At 44.8% G+C, this 17,500-nt stretch overlaps 10 non-coding genes across 10 annotated transcripts; all 10 read left to right on the forward strand.

Moving 5' to 3' along the window:
- Positions 1-42: 42 nt before the first annotated feature.
- On the forward strand, positions 43-115 carry trnar-ccu (transfer RNA arginine (anticodon CCU)). Its single transcript has one exon. It is a non-coding gene; the product is annotated as a tRNA-Arg (tRNA).
- A 212-nt stretch (positions 116-327) lies between these two features.
- trnar-ccu (transfer RNA arginine (anticodon CCU)) lies at positions 328-400 on the forward strand. Its single transcript has one exon. It is a non-coding gene; the product is annotated as a tRNA-Arg (tRNA).
- Positions 401-2,840: 2,440 nt separating this feature from the next.
- Positions 2,841-2,913, forward strand: trnar-ccu (transfer RNA arginine (anticodon CCU)). The gene has a single exon. It is a non-coding gene; the product is annotated as a tRNA-Arg (tRNA).
- A 1,337-nt stretch (positions 2,914-4,250) lies between these two features.
- On the forward strand, positions 4,251-4,323 carry trnar-ccu (transfer RNA arginine (anticodon CCU)). The gene has a single exon. It is a non-coding gene; the product is annotated as a tRNA-Arg (tRNA).
- Positions 4,324-7,302: 2,979 nt separating this feature from the next.
- trnar-ccu (transfer RNA arginine (anticodon CCU)) lies at positions 7,303-7,375 on the forward strand. Its single transcript has one exon. It is a non-coding gene; the product is annotated as a tRNA-Arg (tRNA).
- Positions 7,376-8,713: 1,338 nt separating this feature from the next.
- Positions 8,714-8,786, forward strand: trnar-ccu (transfer RNA arginine (anticodon CCU)). Its single transcript has one exon. It is a non-coding gene; the product is annotated as a tRNA-Arg (tRNA).
- A 1,883-nt stretch (positions 8,787-10,669) lies between these two features.
- Positions 10,670-10,742, forward strand: trnar-ccu (transfer RNA arginine (anticodon CCU)). The gene has a single exon. It is a non-coding gene; the product is annotated as a tRNA-Arg (tRNA).
- A 2,729-nt stretch (positions 10,743-13,471) lies between these two features.
- On the forward strand, positions 13,472-13,544 carry trnar-ccu (transfer RNA arginine (anticodon CCU)). The gene has a single exon. It is a non-coding gene; the product is annotated as a tRNA-Arg (tRNA).
- Positions 13,545-15,149: 1,605 nt separating this feature from the next.
- trnar-ccu (transfer RNA arginine (anticodon CCU)) lies at positions 15,150-15,222 on the forward strand. The gene has a single exon. It is a non-coding gene; the product is annotated as a tRNA-Arg (tRNA).
- A 2,159-nt stretch (positions 15,223-17,381) lies between these two features.
- trnar-ccu (transfer RNA arginine (anticodon CCU)) lies at positions 17,382-17,454 on the forward strand. The gene has a single exon. It is a non-coding gene; the product is annotated as a tRNA-Arg (tRNA).
- The last annotated feature ends 46 nt before the right edge of the window (positions 17,455-17,500 follow it).

A 17,500-nucleotide genomic window follows, 5' to 3' on the forward strand; every position in this document is an offset into this window, starting at 1 on the left:
ACCTCTTCTATCAGTTCGTATAGGTCATACTGAGAACACAGTGTCCCAGTGGCCTAATTGATAAGGCACTGGCCTCCTAAGCCAGGGATTGTGGGTTCAAGTCCCACCTGGGGTGGTTGGAAGCAGAGTGGCGCAGCGGAAGCGTGCAGGGACCATAACCCAGAGGTCGATGGATCGAAACCATCCTCTGCTAACCTGTTTTTTTTAGCAATGGAGTACGAACAAAAATAAAAAAAATCGTAATTTCATGGGCATTTGTCAGTGCCTGCCATTATATATTTTTTTACCTCTTCTATCAGTTCGTATAGGTCATACTGAGAACACAGTGTCCCAGTGGCCTAATTGATAAGGCACTGGCCTCCTAAGCCAGGGATTGTGGGTTCAAGTCCCACCTGGGGTGGTTGGAAGCAGAGTGGCGCAGCGGAAGCGTGCTTGGCCCCTAACCCAGAGGTCGATGGATCGAAACCATCCTCTGCTAACATGTTTTTTTAGCAATGGAGTATGAACAAAAATAAAACATTCGTAATTTCATGGGCATTTGTCAGTGCCTGCCATTATATATTTTTTTACCTCTTCTATCAGTTCGTATAGGTCACACTGAGAACACAGTGCCCCAGTGGCCTAATGGATGAGATACTGTACTCCTAAGCCAGGGATTGTGGGTTCAATCTTGGGTGGTTGGAAGCAGAGTGGCGCAGCGGAAGCGTGCTGGGCCCATAACCTAGAGGTCGATGGATCGAAACCATCCTCTGCTAACCTGTTTTTTTTAGCAATGGAGTACGAACAAAAATAAAAAAAATCGTAATTTCATGGGCATTTGTCAGTGCCTGCCATTATATATTTTTTTACCTCTTCTATCAGTTCGTATAGGTCTTACTGAGAACACAGTGCCCCAGTGGCCTACTCGATAAGGTACTGGCCTCCTAAGCCAGGGTTTGTGGGTTCAAGTCCCATCTGGGGTGGTTGGAAGCAGAGTGGCGCAGCGGAAGCGTGCTGGGCCCATAACCAAGAGGTCGATGGATCGAAACCATCCTCTGCTAACATGTTTTTTTAGCAATGGAGTATGAACAAAAATAAAAAATTCGTAATTTCATGGGCATTTGTCAGTGTCTGCCATTATATATTTTTTTACCTCTTCTATCAGTTCGTATAGGTCACACTGAGAACAAAGTGCCCCAGTTGCCTAATGGATAAGATACTGTACTCCTAAGTCAGGGTTTGTGGGTCCAATCTTGGGTGGTTGGAAGCAGAGTGGCGCAGCGGAAGCGTGCTTGGCCCATAACCCAGAGGTCGATGGATCGACACCATCCTCTGCTAACCTGTTTTTTTAGCAATGGAGTACGAACAAAAATAAAAAATTCGTAATTTCATGGGCATTTGTCAGTGCCTGCCATTATATATGTTTTTACCTCTTCTATCAGTTCATATAGGTCATACTGATAACACAGTGCCCCAGTGGCCTAATGGATAAGATACTGTACTCCTAAGTCAGGGTTTGTGGGTCCAATCTTGGGTGGTTGGAAGCAGAGTGGCGCAGCGGAAGCGTGCTTGGCCCATAACCCAGAGGTCGATGGATCGAAACCATCATCTGCTAACCTGTTTTTTTAGCAATGGAGTACGAACAAAAATAAAAAATTCGTAATTTCATGGGCATTTGTCAGTGCCTGCCATTATATATTTTTTTACCTCTTCTATCAGTTCGTATAGGTCACACTGAGAACACAGTGCCCCAGTTGCCTAATGGATAAGATACTGTACTCCTAAGTCAGGGTTTGTGGGTCCAATCTTGGGTGGTTGGAAGCAGAGTGGCGCAGCGGAAGCGTGCTGGGCCCATAACCCAGAGGTCGATGGATCGAAACCATAGTCTGCTAACCTGTTTTTTTAGCAATGGAGTACGAACAAAAATAAAAAATTCGTAATTTCATGGGCATTTGTCAGTGCCTGCCATTATATATGTTTTTATCTCTTCTATCAGTTCATATAGGTCATATTGATAACACAGTGCCCCAGTGGCCTAATGGATAAGGCACTGGCCTCCTAAGCCAGGGATTGTGGGTTCAAGTCCCATCTGGGCTGGTTGGAAGCAGAGTGGTGAAGAGGAAGCGTGCTAGGCCCATAACCCAGAGGTCGCTGGACCGAAACCATCCTCTGCTAAAATATTTTTTTAGCAATGGAGTATGAACAAAAATAAAAAATTCGTAATTTCATGGGCATTTGTCAGTGTCTACCATTATATATTTTTTTACCTCTTCTATCAGTTCGTATAGGTCACACTGAGAACAAAGTGCCCCAGTTGCCTAATGGATAAGATACTGTACTCCTAAGACAGGTTTTGTGGGTCCAATCTTGGGTGGTTGGAAGCAGAGTGGCGCAGCGGAAGCGTGCTGGGCCCATAACCCAGAGGTCGATGGATCGAAGCCATCCTCTGCTAACCTGTTTTTTTAGCAATGGAGTACGAACAAAAATAAAAAATTCGTAATTTCATGGGCATTTGTCAGTGCCTGCCATTATATATGTTTTTACCTCTTCTATCAGTTCATATAGGTCATACTGATAACACAGTGCCCCAGTGGCCTAATGGATAAGATACTGTACTCCTAAGTCAGGGTTTGTGGGTCCCATCTGGGGTGGTTGGAAGCAGAGTGGCGCAGCGGAAGCGTGCTGGGCCCATAACCCAGAGGTCGATGGATCGAAACCATCATCTGCTAACCTGTTTTTTTAGCAATGGAGTACGAACAAAAATAAAAAATTCGTAATTTCATGGGCATTTGTCAGTGCCTGCCATAATATATTTTTTTACCTCTTCTATCAGTTCGTATAGGTCATACTGAGAACACAGTGTCCCAGTGGCCTAATTGATAAGGCACTGGCCTCCTAAGCCAGGGATTGTGGGTTCAAGTCCCACCTGGGGTGGTTGGAAGCAGAGTGGCGCAGCGGAAGCGTGCAGGGCCCATAAACCAGAGGTCGATGGATCGAAACCATCCTCTGCTAACCTGTTTTTTTTAGCAATGGAGTACGAACAAAAATAAAAAAAATCGTAATTTCATGGGCATTTGTCAGTGCCTGCCATTATATATTTTTTTACCTCTTCTATCAGTTCGTATAGGTCACACTGAGAACACAGTGCCCCAGTGGCCTACTCGATAAGGCACTGGCCACCTAAGCCAGGGTTTGTGGGTTCAAGTCCCATCTGGGGTGGTTGGAAGCAGAGTGGCGCAGCGGAAGCGTGCTTGGCCCCTAACCCAGAGGTCGATGGATCGAAACCATCCTCTGCTAACATGTTTTTTTAGCAATGGAGTATGAACAAAAATAAAACATTCGTAATTTCATGGGCATTTGTCAGTGCCTGCCATTATATATTTTTTTACCTCTTCTATCAGTTCGTATAGGTCACACTGAGAACACAGTGCCCCAGTGGCCTAATGGATGAGATACTGTACTCCTAAGCCAGGGATTGTGGGTTCAATCTTGGGTGGTTGGAAGCAGAGTGGCGCAGCGGAAGCGTGCTGGGCCCATAACCCAGAGGTCGATGGATCGAAACCATCCTCTGCTAACCTGTTTTTTTTAGCAATGGAGTACGAACAAAAATAAAAAAAATCGTAATTTCATGGGCATTTGTCAGTGCCTGCCATTATATATTTTTTTACCTCTTCTATCAGTTCGTATAGGTCTTACTGAGAACACAGTGCCCCAGTGGCCTACTCGATAAGGCACTGGCCTCCTAAGCCAGGGTTTGTGGGTTCAAGTCCCATCTGGGGTGGTTGGAAGCAGAGTGGCGCACCGGAAGCGTGCTGGGCCCATAACCAAGAGGTCGATGGATCGAAACCATCCTCTGCTAACATGTTTTTTTAGCAATGGAGTATGAACAAAAATAAAACATTCGTAATTTCATGGGCATTTGTCAGTGACTGCCATTATATATTTTTTTACCTCTTCTATCAGTTCGTATAGGTCACACTGAGAACACAGTGCCCCAGTGGCCTAATGGATAAGATACTGTACTCCTAAACCAGGGATTGTGGGTTTAATCTTGGGTGGTTGGAAGCAGAGTGGCGCAGCGGAAGCGTGCTGGGCCCATAACCCAGAGGTCGATGGATCGAAACCATCCTCTGCTAACCTGTTTTTTTTAGCAATGGAGTACGAACAAAAATTAAAAAAAATCGTAATTTCATGGGCATTTGTCAGTGCCTGCCATTACATATTTTTTTACCTCTTCTATCAGTTCGTATAAGTCATACTGAGAACACAGTGCCCCAGTGGCCTAATGGATAAGGCACTGGCCTCCTAAGCCAGGGATTGTGGGTTCAAGTCCCATCTGGGGTGGTTGGAAGCAGAGTGGCGCAGCGGAAGCGTGCTGGGCCCATAACCCAGAGGTCGATGGATCGAAACCATCCTCTGCTAACATATTTTTTTAGCAATGGAGTATGAACAAAAATAAAAAATTCGTAATTTCATGGGCATTTGTCAGTGTCTGCCATTATATATTTTTTTACCTCTTCTATCAGTTCGTATAGGTCACACTGAGAACAAAGTGCCCCAGTTGCCTAATGGATAAGATACTGTACTCCTAAGTCAGGGTTTGTGGGTCCAATCTTGGGTGGTTGGAAGCAGAGTGGCGCAGCGGAAGCGTGCTTGGCCCATAACCCAGAGGTTGATGGATCGAAACCATCCTCTGCTAACCTGTTTTTTTAGCAATGGAGTACGAACAAAAATAAAAAATTCGTAATTTCATGGGCATTTGTCAGTGTCTGCCATTATATATTTTTTTACCTCTTCTATCAGTTCGTATAGGTCACACTGAGAACAAAGTGCCCCAGTTGCCTAATGGATAAGATACTGTACTCCTAAGTCAGGGTTTGTGGGTCCAATCTTGGGTGGTTGGAAGCAGAGTGGCGCAGCGGAAGCGTGCTTGGCCCATAACCCAGAGGTTGATGGATCGAAACCATCATCTGCTAACCTGTTTTTTTAGCAATGGAGTACGAACAAAAATAAAAAATTCGTAATTTCATGGGCATTTGTCAGTGCCTGCCATTATATATTTTTTTACCTCTTCTATCAGTTCGTATAGGTCACACTGAGAACACAGTGCCCCAGTTGCCTAATGGATAAGATACTGTACTCCTAAGTCAGGGTTTGTGGGTCCCATCTGGGGTGGTTGGAAGCAGAGTGGCGCAGCGGAAGCGTGCTGGGCCCATAACCCAGAGGTCGATGGATCGAAACCATCCTCTGCTAACATGTTTTTTTAGCAATGGAGTATGAACAAAAATAAAACATTCGTAATTTCATGGGCATTTGTCAGTGCCTGCCATTATATATTTTTTTACCTCTTCTATCAGTTCGTATAGGTCACACTGAGAACACAGTGCCCCAGTGGCCTAATGGATGAGATACTGTACTCCTAAGCCAGGGATTGTGGGTTCAATCTTGGGTGGTTGGAAGCAGAGTGGCGCAGCGGAAGCGTGCTGGGCCCATAACCCAGAGGTCGATGGATCGAAACCATCCTCTGCTAACATGTTTTTTTAGCAATGGAGTATGAACAAAAATAAAAAATTCGTAATTTCATGGGCATTTGTCAGTGTCTGCCATTATATATTTTTTTACCTCTTCTATCAGTTCGTATAGGTCACACTGAGAACAAAGTGCCCCAGTTGCCTAATGGATAAGATACTGTACTCCTAAGTCAGGGTTTGTGGGTCCAATCTTGGGTGGTTGGAAGCAGAGTGGCGCAGCGGAAGCGTGCTTGGCCCATAACCCAGAGGTCGATGGATCGACACCATCCTCTGCTAACCTGTTTTTTTAGCAATGGAGTACGAACAAAAATAAAAAATTCGTAATTTCATGGGCATTTGTCAGTGCCTGCCATTATATATGTTTTTACCTCTTCTATCAGTTCATATAGGTCATACTGATAACACAGTGCCCCAGTGGCCTAATGGATAAGATACTGTACTCCTAAGTCAGGGTTTGTGGGTCCAATCTTGGGTGGTTGGAAGCAGAGTGGCGCAGCGGAAGCGTGCTTGGCCCATAACCCAGAGGTCGATGGATCGAAACCATCATCTGCTAACCTGTTTTTTTAGCAATGGAGTACGAACAAAAATAAAAAATTCGTAATTTCATGGGCATTTGTCAGTGCCTGCCATTATATATTTTTTTACCTCTTCTATCAGTTCGTATAGGTCACACTGAGAACACAGTGCCCCAGTTGCCTAATGGATAAGATACTGTACTCCTAAGTCAGGGTTTGTGGGTCCAATCTTGGGTGGTTGGAAGCAGAGTGGCGCAGCGGAAGCGTGCTGGGCCCATAACCCAGAGGTCGATGGATCGAAACCATAGTCTGCTAACCTGTTTTTTTAGCAATGGAGTACGAACAAAAATAAAAAATTCGTAATTTCATGGGCATTTGTCAGTGCCTGCCATTATATATGTTTTTATCTCTTCTATCAGTTCATATAGGTCATATTGATAACACAGTGCCCCAGTGGCCTAATGGATAAGGCACTGGCCTCCTAAGCCAGGGATTGTGGGTTCAAGTCCCATCTGGGCTGGTTGGAAGCAGAGTGGCGAAGAGGAAGCGTGCTGGGCCCATAACCCAGAGGTCGATGGACCGAAACCATCCTCTGCTAAAATATTTTTTTAGCAATGAACAAAAATAAAAAATTCGTAATTTCATGGGCATTTGTCAGTGTCTACCATTATATATTTTTTTACCTCTTCTATCAGTTCGTATAGGTCACACTGAGAACAAAGTGCCCCAGTTGCCTAATGGATAAGATACTGTACTCCTAAGACAGGTTTTGTGGGTCCAATCTTGGGTGGTTGGAAGCAGAGTGGCGCAGCGGAAGCGTGCTGGGCCCATAACCCAGAGGTCGATGGATCGAAGCCATCCTCTGCTAACCTGTTTTTTTAGCAATGGAGTACGAACAAAAATAAAAAATTCGTAATTTCATGGGCATTTGTCAGTGCCTGCCATTATATATGTTTTTACCTCTTCTATCAGTTCATATAGGTCATACTGATAACACAGTGCCCCAGTGGCCTAATGGATAAGATACTGTACTCCTAAGTCAGGGTTTGTGGGTCCCATCTGGGGTGGTTGGAAGCAGAGTGGCGCAGCGGAAGCGTGCTGGGCCCATAACCCAGAGGTCGATGGATCGAAACCATCATCTGCTAACCTGTTTTTTTAGCAATGGAGTACGAACAAAAATAAAAAATTCGTAATTTCATGGGCATTTGTCAGTGCCTGCCATAATATATTTTTTTACCTCTTCTATCAGTTCGTATAGGTCATACTGAGAACACAGTGTCCCAGTGGCCTAATTGATAAGGCACTGGCCTCCTAAGCCAGGGATTGTGGGTTCAAGTCCCACCTGGGGTGGTTGGAAGCAGAGTGGCGCAGCGGAAGCGTGCAGGGCCCATAAACCAGAGGTCGATGGATCGAAACCATCCTCTGCTAACCTGTTTTTTTTAGCAATGGAGTACGAACAAAAATAAAAAAAATCGTAATTTCATGGGCATTTGTCAGTGCCTGCCATTATATATTTTTTTACCTCTTCTATCAGTTCGTATAGGTCACACTGAGAACACAGTGCCCCAGTGGCCTACTCGATAAGGCACTGGCCACCTAAGCCAGGGTTTGTGGGTTCAAGTCCCATCTGGGGTGGTTGGAAGCAGAGTGGCGCAGCGGAAGCGTGCTTGGCCCCTAACCCAGAGGTCGATGGATCGAAACCATCCTCTGCTAACATGTTTTTTTAGCAATGGAGTATGAACAAAAATAAAACATTCGTAATTTCATGGGCATTTGTCAGTGCCTGCCATTATATATTTTTTTACCTCTTCTATCAGTTCGTATAGGTCACACTGAGAACACAGTGCCCCAGTGGCCTAATGGATGAGATACTGTACTCCTAAGCCAGGGATTGTGGGTTCAATCTTGGGTGGTTGGAAGCAGAGTGGCGCAGCGGAAGCGTGCTGGGCCCATAACCCAGAGGTCGATGGATCGAAACCATCCTCTGCTAACCTGTTTTTTTTAGCAATGGAGTACGAACAAAAATAAAAAAAATCGTAATTTCATTGGGCATTTGTCAATGCCTGCCATTATATATTTTTTTACCTCTTCTATCAGTTCGTATAGGTCTTACTGAGAACACAGTGCCCCAGTGGCCTACTCGATAAGGCACTGGCCTCCTAAGCCAGGGTTTGTGGGTTCAAGTCCCATCTGGGGTGGTTGGAAGCAGAGTGGCGCACCGGAAGCGTGCTGGGCCCATAACCAAGAGGTCGATGGATCGAAACCATCCTCTGCTAACATGTTTTTTTAGCAATGGAGTATGAACAAAAATAAAACATTCGTAATTTCATGGGCATTTGTCAGTGACTGCCATTATATATTTTTTTACCTCTTCTATCAGTTCGTATAGGTCACACTGAGAACACAGTGCCCCAGTGGCCTAATGGATAAGATACTGTACTCCTAAACCAGGGATTGTGGGTTTAATCTTGGGTGGTTGGAAGCAGAGTGGCGCAGCGGAAGCGTGCTGGGCCCATAACCCAGAGGTCGATGGATCGAAACCATCCTCTGCTAACCTGTTTTTTTTAGCAATGGAGTACGAACAAAAATTAAAAAAAATCGTAATTTCATGGGCATTTGTCAGTGCCTGCCATTACATATTTTTTTACCTCTTCTATCAGTTCGTATAAGTCATACTGAGAACACAGTGCCCCAGTGGCCTAATGGATAAGGCACTGGCCTCCTAAGCCAGGGATTGTGGGTTCAAGTCCCATCTGGGGTGGTTGGAAGCAGAGTGGCGCAGCGGAAGCGTGCTGGGCCCATAACCCAGAGGTCGATGGATCGAAACCATCCTCTGCTAACATATTTTTTTAGCAATGGAGTATGAACAAAAATAAAAAATTCGTAATTTCATGGGCATTTGTCAGTGTCTGCCATTATATATTTTTTTACCTCTTCTATCAGTTCGTATAGGTCACACTGAGAACAAAGTGCCCCAGTTGCCTAATGGATAAGATACTGTACTCCTAAGTCAGGGTTTGTGGGTCCAATCTTGGGTGGTTGGAAGCAGAGTGGCGCAGCGGAAGCGTGCTTGGCCCATAACCCAGAGGTTGATGGATCGAAACCATCCTCTGCTAACCTGTTTTTTTAGCAATGGAGTACGAACAAAAATAAAAAATTCGTAATTTCATGGGCATTTGTCAGTGTCTGCCATTATATATTTTTTTACCTCTTCTATCAGTTCGTATAGGTCACACTGAGAACAAAGTGCCCCAGTTGCCTAATGGATAAGATACTGTACTCCTAAGTCAGGGTTTGTGGGTCCAATCTTGGGTGGTTGGAAGCAGAGTGGCGCAGCGGAAGCGTGCTTGGCCCATAACCCAGAGGTTGATGGATCGAAACCATCATCTGCTAACCTGTTTTTTTAGCAATGGAGTACGAACAAAAATAAAAAATTCGTAATTTCATGGGCATTTGTCAGTGCCTGCCATTATATATTTTTTTACCTCTTCTATCAGTTCGTATAGGTCACACTGAGAACACAGTGCCCCAGTTGCCTAATGGATAAGATACTGTACTCCTAAGTCAGGGTTTGTGGGTCCCATCTGGGGTGGTTGGAAGCAGAGTGGCGCAGCGGAAGCGTGCTGGGCCCATAACCCAGAGGTCGATGGATCGAAACCATCCTCTGCTAACATGTTTTTTTAGCAATGGAGTATGAACAAAAATAAAACATTCGTAATTTCATGGGCATTTGTCAGTGCCTGCCATTATATATTTTTTTACCTCTTCTATCAGTTCGTATAGGTCACACTGAGAACACAGTGCCCCAGTGGCCTAATGGATGAGATACTGTACTCCTAAGCCAGGGATTGTGGGTTCAATCTTGGGTGGTTGGAAGCAGAGTGGCGCAGCGGAAGCGTGCTGGGCCCATAACCCAGAGGTCGATGGATCGAAACCATCCTCTGCTAACCTGTTTTTTTTAGCAATGGAGTACGAACAAAAATAAAAAAAATCGTAATTTCATGGGCATTTGTCAGTGCCTGCCATTATATATTTTTTTACCTCTTCTATCAGTTCGTATAGGTCTTACTGAGAACACAGTGCCCCAGTGGCCTACTCGATAAGGCACTGGCCTCCTAAGCCAGGGTTTGTGGGTTCAAGTCCCATCTGGGGTGGTTGGAAGCAGAGTGGCGCAGCGGAAGCGTGCTGGGCCCATAACCAAGAGGTCGATGGATCGAAACCATTCTCTGCTAATATGTTTTTTTAGCAATGGAGTATGAACAAAAATAAAACATTCGTAATTTCATGGGCATTTGTCAGTGCCTGCCATTATATATTTTTTTACCTCTTCTATCAGTTCGTATAGGTCACACTGAGAACACAGTGCCCCAGTGGCCTAATGGATAAGATACTGTACTCCTAAACCAGGGATTGTGGGTTTAATCTTGGGTGGTTGGAAGCAGAGTGGCGCAGCGGAAGCGTGCTGGGCCCATAACCCAGAGGTCGATGGATCGAAACCATCCTCTGCTAACCTGTTTTTTTTAGCAATGGAGTACGAACAAAAATTAAAAAAAATCGTAATTTCATGGGCATTTGTCAGTGCCTGCCATTACATATTTTTTTACCTCTTCTATCAGTTCGTATAAGTCATACTGAGAACACAGTGCCCCAGTGGCCTAATGGATAAGGCACTGGCCTCCTAAGCCAGGGATTGTGGGTTCAAGTCCCATCTGGGGTGGTTGGAAGCAGAGTGGCGCAGCGGAAGCGTGCTGGGCCCATAACCCAGAGGTCGATGGATCGAAACCATCCTCTGCTAACATATTTTTTTAGCAATGGAGTATGAACAAAAATAAAAAATTCGTAATTTCATGGGCATTTGTCAGTGTCTGCCATTATATATTTTTTTACCTCTTCTATCAGTTCGTATAGGTCACACTGAGAACAAAGTGCCCCAGTTGCCTAATGGATAAGATACTGTACTCCTAAGTCAGGGTTTGTGGGTCCAATCTTGGGTGGTTGGAAGCAGAGTGGCGCAGCGGAAGCGTGCTGGGCCCATAACCCAGAGGTCGATGGATCGAAACCATCCTCTGCTAACCTGTTTATTTAGCAATGGAGTACGAACAAAAATAAAAAATTCGTAATTTCATGGGCATTTGTCAGTGCCTGCCATTATATATGTTTTTACCTCTTCTATCAGTTCATATAGGTCATACTGATAACACAGTGCCCCAGTGGCCTAATGGATAAGATACTGTACTCCTAAGTCAGGGTTTGTGGGTCCAATCTTGGGTGGTTGGAAGCAGAGTGGCGCAGCGGAAGCGTGCTTGGCCCATAACCCAGAGGTTGATGGATCGAAACCATCATCTGCTAACCTGTTTTTTTAGCAATGGAGTACGAACAAAAATAAAAAATTCGTAATTTCATGGGCATTTGTCAGTGCCTGCCATTATATATTTTTTTACCTCTTCTATCAGTTCGTATAGGTCACACTGAGAACACAGTGCCCCAGTTGCCTAATGGATAAGATACTGTACTCCTAAGTCAGGGTTTGTGGGTCCAATCTTGGGTGGTTGGAAGCAGAGTGGCGCAGCGGAAGCGTGCTGGGCCCATAACCCAGAGGTCGATGGATCGAAACCATAGTCTGCTAACCTGTTTTTTTTAGCAATGGAGTACGAACAAAAATAAAAAAAATCGTAATTTCATGGGCATTTGTCAGTGCCTGCCATTATATATTTTTTTACCTCTTCTATCAGTTCGTATAGGTCATACTGAGAACACAGTGCCCCAGTGGCCTACTCGATAAGGCACTGGCCTCCTAAGCCAGGGTTTGTGGGTTCAAGTCCCATCTGGGGTGGTTGGAAGCAGAGTGGCGCAGCGGAAGCGTGCTGGGCCCATAACCCAGAGGTCGATGGTACGAAACCATCCTCTGCTAACATATTTTTTTAGCAATGGAGTATGAACAAAAATAAAAAATTCGTAATTTCATGGGCATTTGTCAGTGTCTGCCATTATATATTTTTTACCTCTTCTATCAGTTCGTATAGGTCACACTGAGAACAAAGTGCCCCAGTTGCCTAATGGATAAGATACTGTACTCCTAAGTCAGGGTTTGTGGGTCCAATCTTGGGTGGTTGGAAGCAGAGTGGCGCAGCGGAAGCGTGCTGGGCCCATAACCCAGAGGTCGATGGATCGAAACCGTCCTCTGCTAACCTGTTTTTTTAGCAATGGAGTACGAACAAAAATAAAAAATTCGTAATTTCATGGGCATTTGTCAGTGCCTGCCATTATATATTTTTTTACCTCTTCTATCAGTTCGTATAGGTCACACTGAGAACACAGTGCCCCAGTTGCCTAATGGATAAGATACTGTACTCCTAAGTCAGGGTTTGTGGGTCCAATCTTGGGTGGTTGGAAGCAGAGTGGCGCAGCGGAAGCGTGCTGGGCCCATAACCCAGAGGTCGATGGATCGAAACCATAGTCTGCTAACCTGTTTTTTTAGCAATGGAGTACGAACAAAAATAAAAAATTCGTAATTTCATGGGCATTTGTCAGTGCCTGCCATTATTTATGTTTTTACCTCTTCTATCAGTTCATATAGGTCATACTGAGAACACAGTGCCCCAGCGGCCTAATGGATAAGGCACTGGCCTCCTAAGCCAGGGATTGTGGGTTCAAGTCCCATCTGGGCTGGTTGGAAGCAGAGTGGCGAAGAGGAAGCGTGCTGGGCCCATAACCCAGAGGTCGATGGATCGAAACCATCCTCTGCTAACCTGTTTTTTTTAGCAATGGAGTACGAACAAAAATAAAAAAAATCGTAATTTCATGTGCATTTGTCAGTGCCTGCAATTATATATTTTTTTACCTCTTCTATCAGTTCGTATAGGTCATACTGAGAACACAGTGACCCAGTGGCCAAATGGATAAGGCACTGGCCTCCTAAGCCAGGGATTGTGGGTTCAAGTCCCATCTGGGGTGGTTGGAAGCAGAGTGGCGCAGCGGAAGCGTGCTGGGCCCATACCCCAGAGGTCGATGGACCGAAACCATCCTCTGCTAACATATTTTTTTAGCAATGGAGTATGAACAAAAATAAAAAATGTGTAATTTCATGGGCATTTGTCAGTGTCTGCAAATTATATATTTTTTTACCTCTTCTATCAGTTCGTATAGGTCACACTGAGAACAAAGTGCCCCAGTTGCCTAATGGATAAGATACTGTACTCCTAAGTCAGGGTTTGTGGGTCCAATCTTGGGTGGTTGGAAGCAGAGTGGCGCAGTGGAAGCGTGCTGTGCCCATAACCCAGAGGTCGATGGATCGAAACCATCCTCTGCTAACCTGTTTTTTTTTAGCAATGGAGTACGAACAAAAATTAAAAAAAATCGTAATTTCATGGGCATTTGTCAGTGCCTGCCATTATATATTTTTTTACCTCTTCTATCAGTTCGTATAGGTCATACTGAGAACACAGTGCCCCAGTGGCCTAATGGATAAGGCACTGGCCTCCTAAGCCAGGGATTGTGGGTTCAAGTCCCATCTGGGGTGGTTGGAAGCAGAGTGGCGCAGCGGAAGCGTGCTGGGCCCATAACCCAGAGGTCGATGGATCGAAACCATCCTCTGCTAACATATTTTTTTAGCAATGGAGTATGAACAAAAATAAAAAATTCGTAATTTCATGGGCATTTGTCAGTGTCTGCCATTATATATGTTTTTACCTCTTCTATCAGTTCGTATAGGTCACACTGAGAACACAGTGCCCCAGTTGCCTAATGGATAAGATACTGTACTCCTAAGTCAGGGTTTGTGGGTCCAATCTTGGGTGGTTGGAAGCAGAGTGGCGCAGCGGAAGCGTGCTGGGCCCATAACCCAGAGGTCGATGGATCGAAACCATAGTCTGCTAACCTGTTTTTTTAGCAATGGAGTACGAACAAAAATAAAAATTTCGTAATTTCATGGGCATTTGTCAGTGCCTGCCATTATTTATGTTTTTACCTCTTCTATCAGTTCATATAGGTCATACTGATAACACAGTGCCCCAGTGGCCTAATGGATAAGATACTGTACTCCTAAGTCAGGGTTTGTGGGTCCAATCTTGGGTGGTTGGAAGCAGAGTGGCGCAGCGGAAGCGTGCTGGGCCCATAACCCAGAGGTCGATGGATCGAAACCATCATCTGCTAACCTGTTTTTTTAGCAATGGAGTACGAACAAAAATAAAAAATTCGTAATTTCATGGGCATTTGTCAGTGCCTGCCATTATATATTTTTTTACCTCTTCTATCAGTTCGTATAGGTCATACTGAGAACACAGTGCCCCAGTGGCCTAATGGATAAGGCACTGGCCTCCTAAGCCAGGGATTGTGGGTTCAAGTCCCATCTGGGCTGGTTGGAAGCAGAGTGGCGAAGAGGAAGCGTGCTGGGCCCATAACCCAGAGGTCGATGGATCGAAACCATCCTCTGCTAACCTGTTTTTTTTAGCAATGGAGTACGAACAAAAATAAAAAAATTCGTAATTTCATGTGCATTTGTCAGTGCCTGCAATTATATATTTTTTTACCTCTTCTATCAGTTCGTATAGGTCACACTGAGAACAAAGTGCCCCAGTTGCCTAATGGATAAGATACTGTACTCCTAAGTCAGGGTTTGTGGGTCCAATCTTGGGTGGTTGGAAGCAGAGTGGCGCAGCGGAAGCGTGCTGGGCCCATAACCCAGAGGTCGATGGTCCGAAACCATCCTCTGCTAACATATTTTTTTAGCAATGGAGTATGAACAAAAATAAAACATTCGTAATTTCATGGGCATTTGTCAGTGCCTGCCATTATATATTTTTTTACCTCTTCTATCAGTTCGTATAGGTCACACTGAGAACACAGTGCCCCAGTGGCCTAATGGATAAGATACTGTACTCCTAAGCCAGGGATTGTGGGTTCAATCTTGGGTGGTTGGAAGCAGAGTGGCGCAGCGGAAGCGTGCTGGGCCCATAACCCAGAGGTTGATGGATCGAAACCATCATCTGCTAACCTGTTTTTTTTAGCAATGGAGTACGAACAAAAATTTAAAAAATCGTAATTTCATGGGCATTTGTCAGTGCCTGCCATTATATATTTTTTTACCTCTTCTATCAGTTCGTATAGGTCATACTGAGAACACAGTGCCCCAGTGGCCTAATGGATAAGGCACTGGCCTCCTAAGCCAGGGTTTGTGGGTTCAAGTCCCATCTGGGGTGGTTGGAAGCAGAGTGGCGCAGCGGAAGCGTGCTGGGCCCATAACCCAGAGGTCGATGGATCGAAACCATCCTCTGCTAACATATTTTTTTAGCAATGGAGTATGAACAAAAATAAAAAATTCGTAATTTCATGGGCATTTGTCAGTGTCTGCCATTATATATTTTTTTACCTCTTCTATCAGTTCGTATAGGTCACACTGAGAACAAAGTGCCCCAGTTGCCTAATGGATAAGATACTGTACTCCTAAGTCAGGGTTTGTGGGTCCAATCTTGGGTGGTTGGAAGCAGAGTGGCGCAGCGGAAGCGTGCTGGGCCCATACCCCAGAGGTCGATGGATCGAAACCATCCTCTGCTAACATATTTTTTTAGCAATGGAGTATGAACAAAAATAAAAAATTCGTAATTTCATGGGCATTTGTCAGTGTCTGCCATTATATATTTTTTTACCTCTTCTATCAGTTCGTATAGGTCACACTGAGAACAAAGTGCCCCAGTTGCCTAATGGATAAGATACTGTACTCCTAAGTCAGGGTTTGTGGGTCCAATCTTGGGTGGTTGGAAGCAGAGTGGCGCAGCGGAAGCGTGCTGGGCCCATAACCCAGAGGTCGATGGATCGAAACCAACCTCTGCTAACCTGTTTTTTTAGCAATGGAGTACGAACAAAAATAAAAAATTCGTAATTTCATGGGCATTTGTCAGTGCCTGCCATTATATATGTTTTTACCTCTTCTATCAGTTCGTATAGGTCACACTGAGAACACAGTGCCCCAGTTGCCTAATGGATAAGATACTGTACTCCTAAGTCAGGGTTTGTGGGTCCAATCTTGGGTGGTTGGAAGCAGAGTGGCGCAGCGGAAGCGTGCTGGGCCCATAACCCAGAGGTCGATGGATCGAAACCATAGTCTGCTAACCTGTTTTTTTAGCAATGGAGTACGAACAAAAATAAAAATTTCGTAATTTCATGGGCATTTGTCAGTGCCTGCCATTATTTATGTTTTTACCTCTTCTATCAGTTCATATAGGTCATACTGATAACACAGTGCCCCAGTGGCCTAATGGATAAGATACTGTACTCCTAAGTCAGGGTTTGTGGGTCCAATCTTGGGTGGTTGGAAGCAGAGTGGCGCAGCGGAAGCGTGCTGGGCCCATAACCCAGAGGTCGATGGATCGAAACCATCATCTGCTAACCTGTTTTTTTAGCAATGGAGTACGAACAAAAATAAAAAATTCGTAATTTCATGGGCATTTGTCAGTGCCTGCCATTATATATTTTTTTACCTCTTCTATCAGTTCGTATAGGTCATACTGAGAACACAGTGCCCCAGTGGCCTAATGGATAAGGCACTGGCCTCCTAAGCCAGGGATTGTGGGTTCAAGTCCCATCTGGGCTGGTTGGAAGCAGAGTGGCGAAGAGGAAGCGTGCTGGGCCCATAACCCAGAGGTCGATGGATCGAAACCATCCTCTGCTAACCTGTTTTTTTTAGCAATGGAGTACGAACAAAAATAAAAAAAATCGTAATTTCATGTGCATTTGTCAGTGCCTGCAATTATATATTTTTTTACCTCTTCTATCAGTTCGTATAGGTCACACTGAGAACAAAGTGCCCCAGTTGCCTAATGGATAAGATACTGTACTCCTAAGTCAGGGTTTGTGGGTCCAATCTTGGGTGGTTGGAAGCAGAGTGGCGCAGCGGAAGCGTGCTGGGCCCATAACCCAGAGGTCGATGGTCCGAAACCATCCTCTGCTAACATATTTTTTTAGCAATGGAGTATGAACAAAAATAAAACATTCGTAATTTCATGGGCATTTGTCAGTGCCTGCCATTATATATTTTTTTACCTCTTCTATCAGTTCGTATAGGTCACACTGAGAACACAGTGCCCCAGTGGCCTAATGGATAAGATACTGTACTCCTAAGCCAGGGATTGTGGGTTCAATCTTGGGTGGTTGGAAGCAGAGTGGCGCAGCGGAAGCGTGCTGGGCCCATAACCCAGAGGTTGATGGATCGAAACCATCATCTGCTAACCTGTTTTTTTTAGCAATGGAGTACGAACAAAAATTTAAAAAATCGTAATTTCATGGGCATTTGTCAGTGCCTGCCATTATATATTTTTTTACCTCTTCTATCAGTTCGTATAGGTCATACTGAGAACACAGTGCCCCAGTGGCCTAATGGATAAGGCACTGGCCTCCTAAGCCAGGGTTTGTGGGTTCAAGTCCCATCTGGGGTGGTTGGAAGCAGAGTGGCGCAGCGGAAGCGTGCTGGGCCCATAACCC

The sequence above is a fragment of the Salvelinus fontinalis genome, unplaced genomic scaffold, assembly GCF_029448725.1.
Source record: "Salvelinus fontinalis isolate EN_2023a unplaced genomic scaffold, ASM2944872v1 scaffold_1456, whole genome shotgun sequence".
In the NCBI taxonomy this organism is placed as follows: Eukaryota; Metazoa; Chordata; class Actinopteri; order Salmoniformes; family Salmonidae; genus Salvelinus; species Salvelinus fontinalis.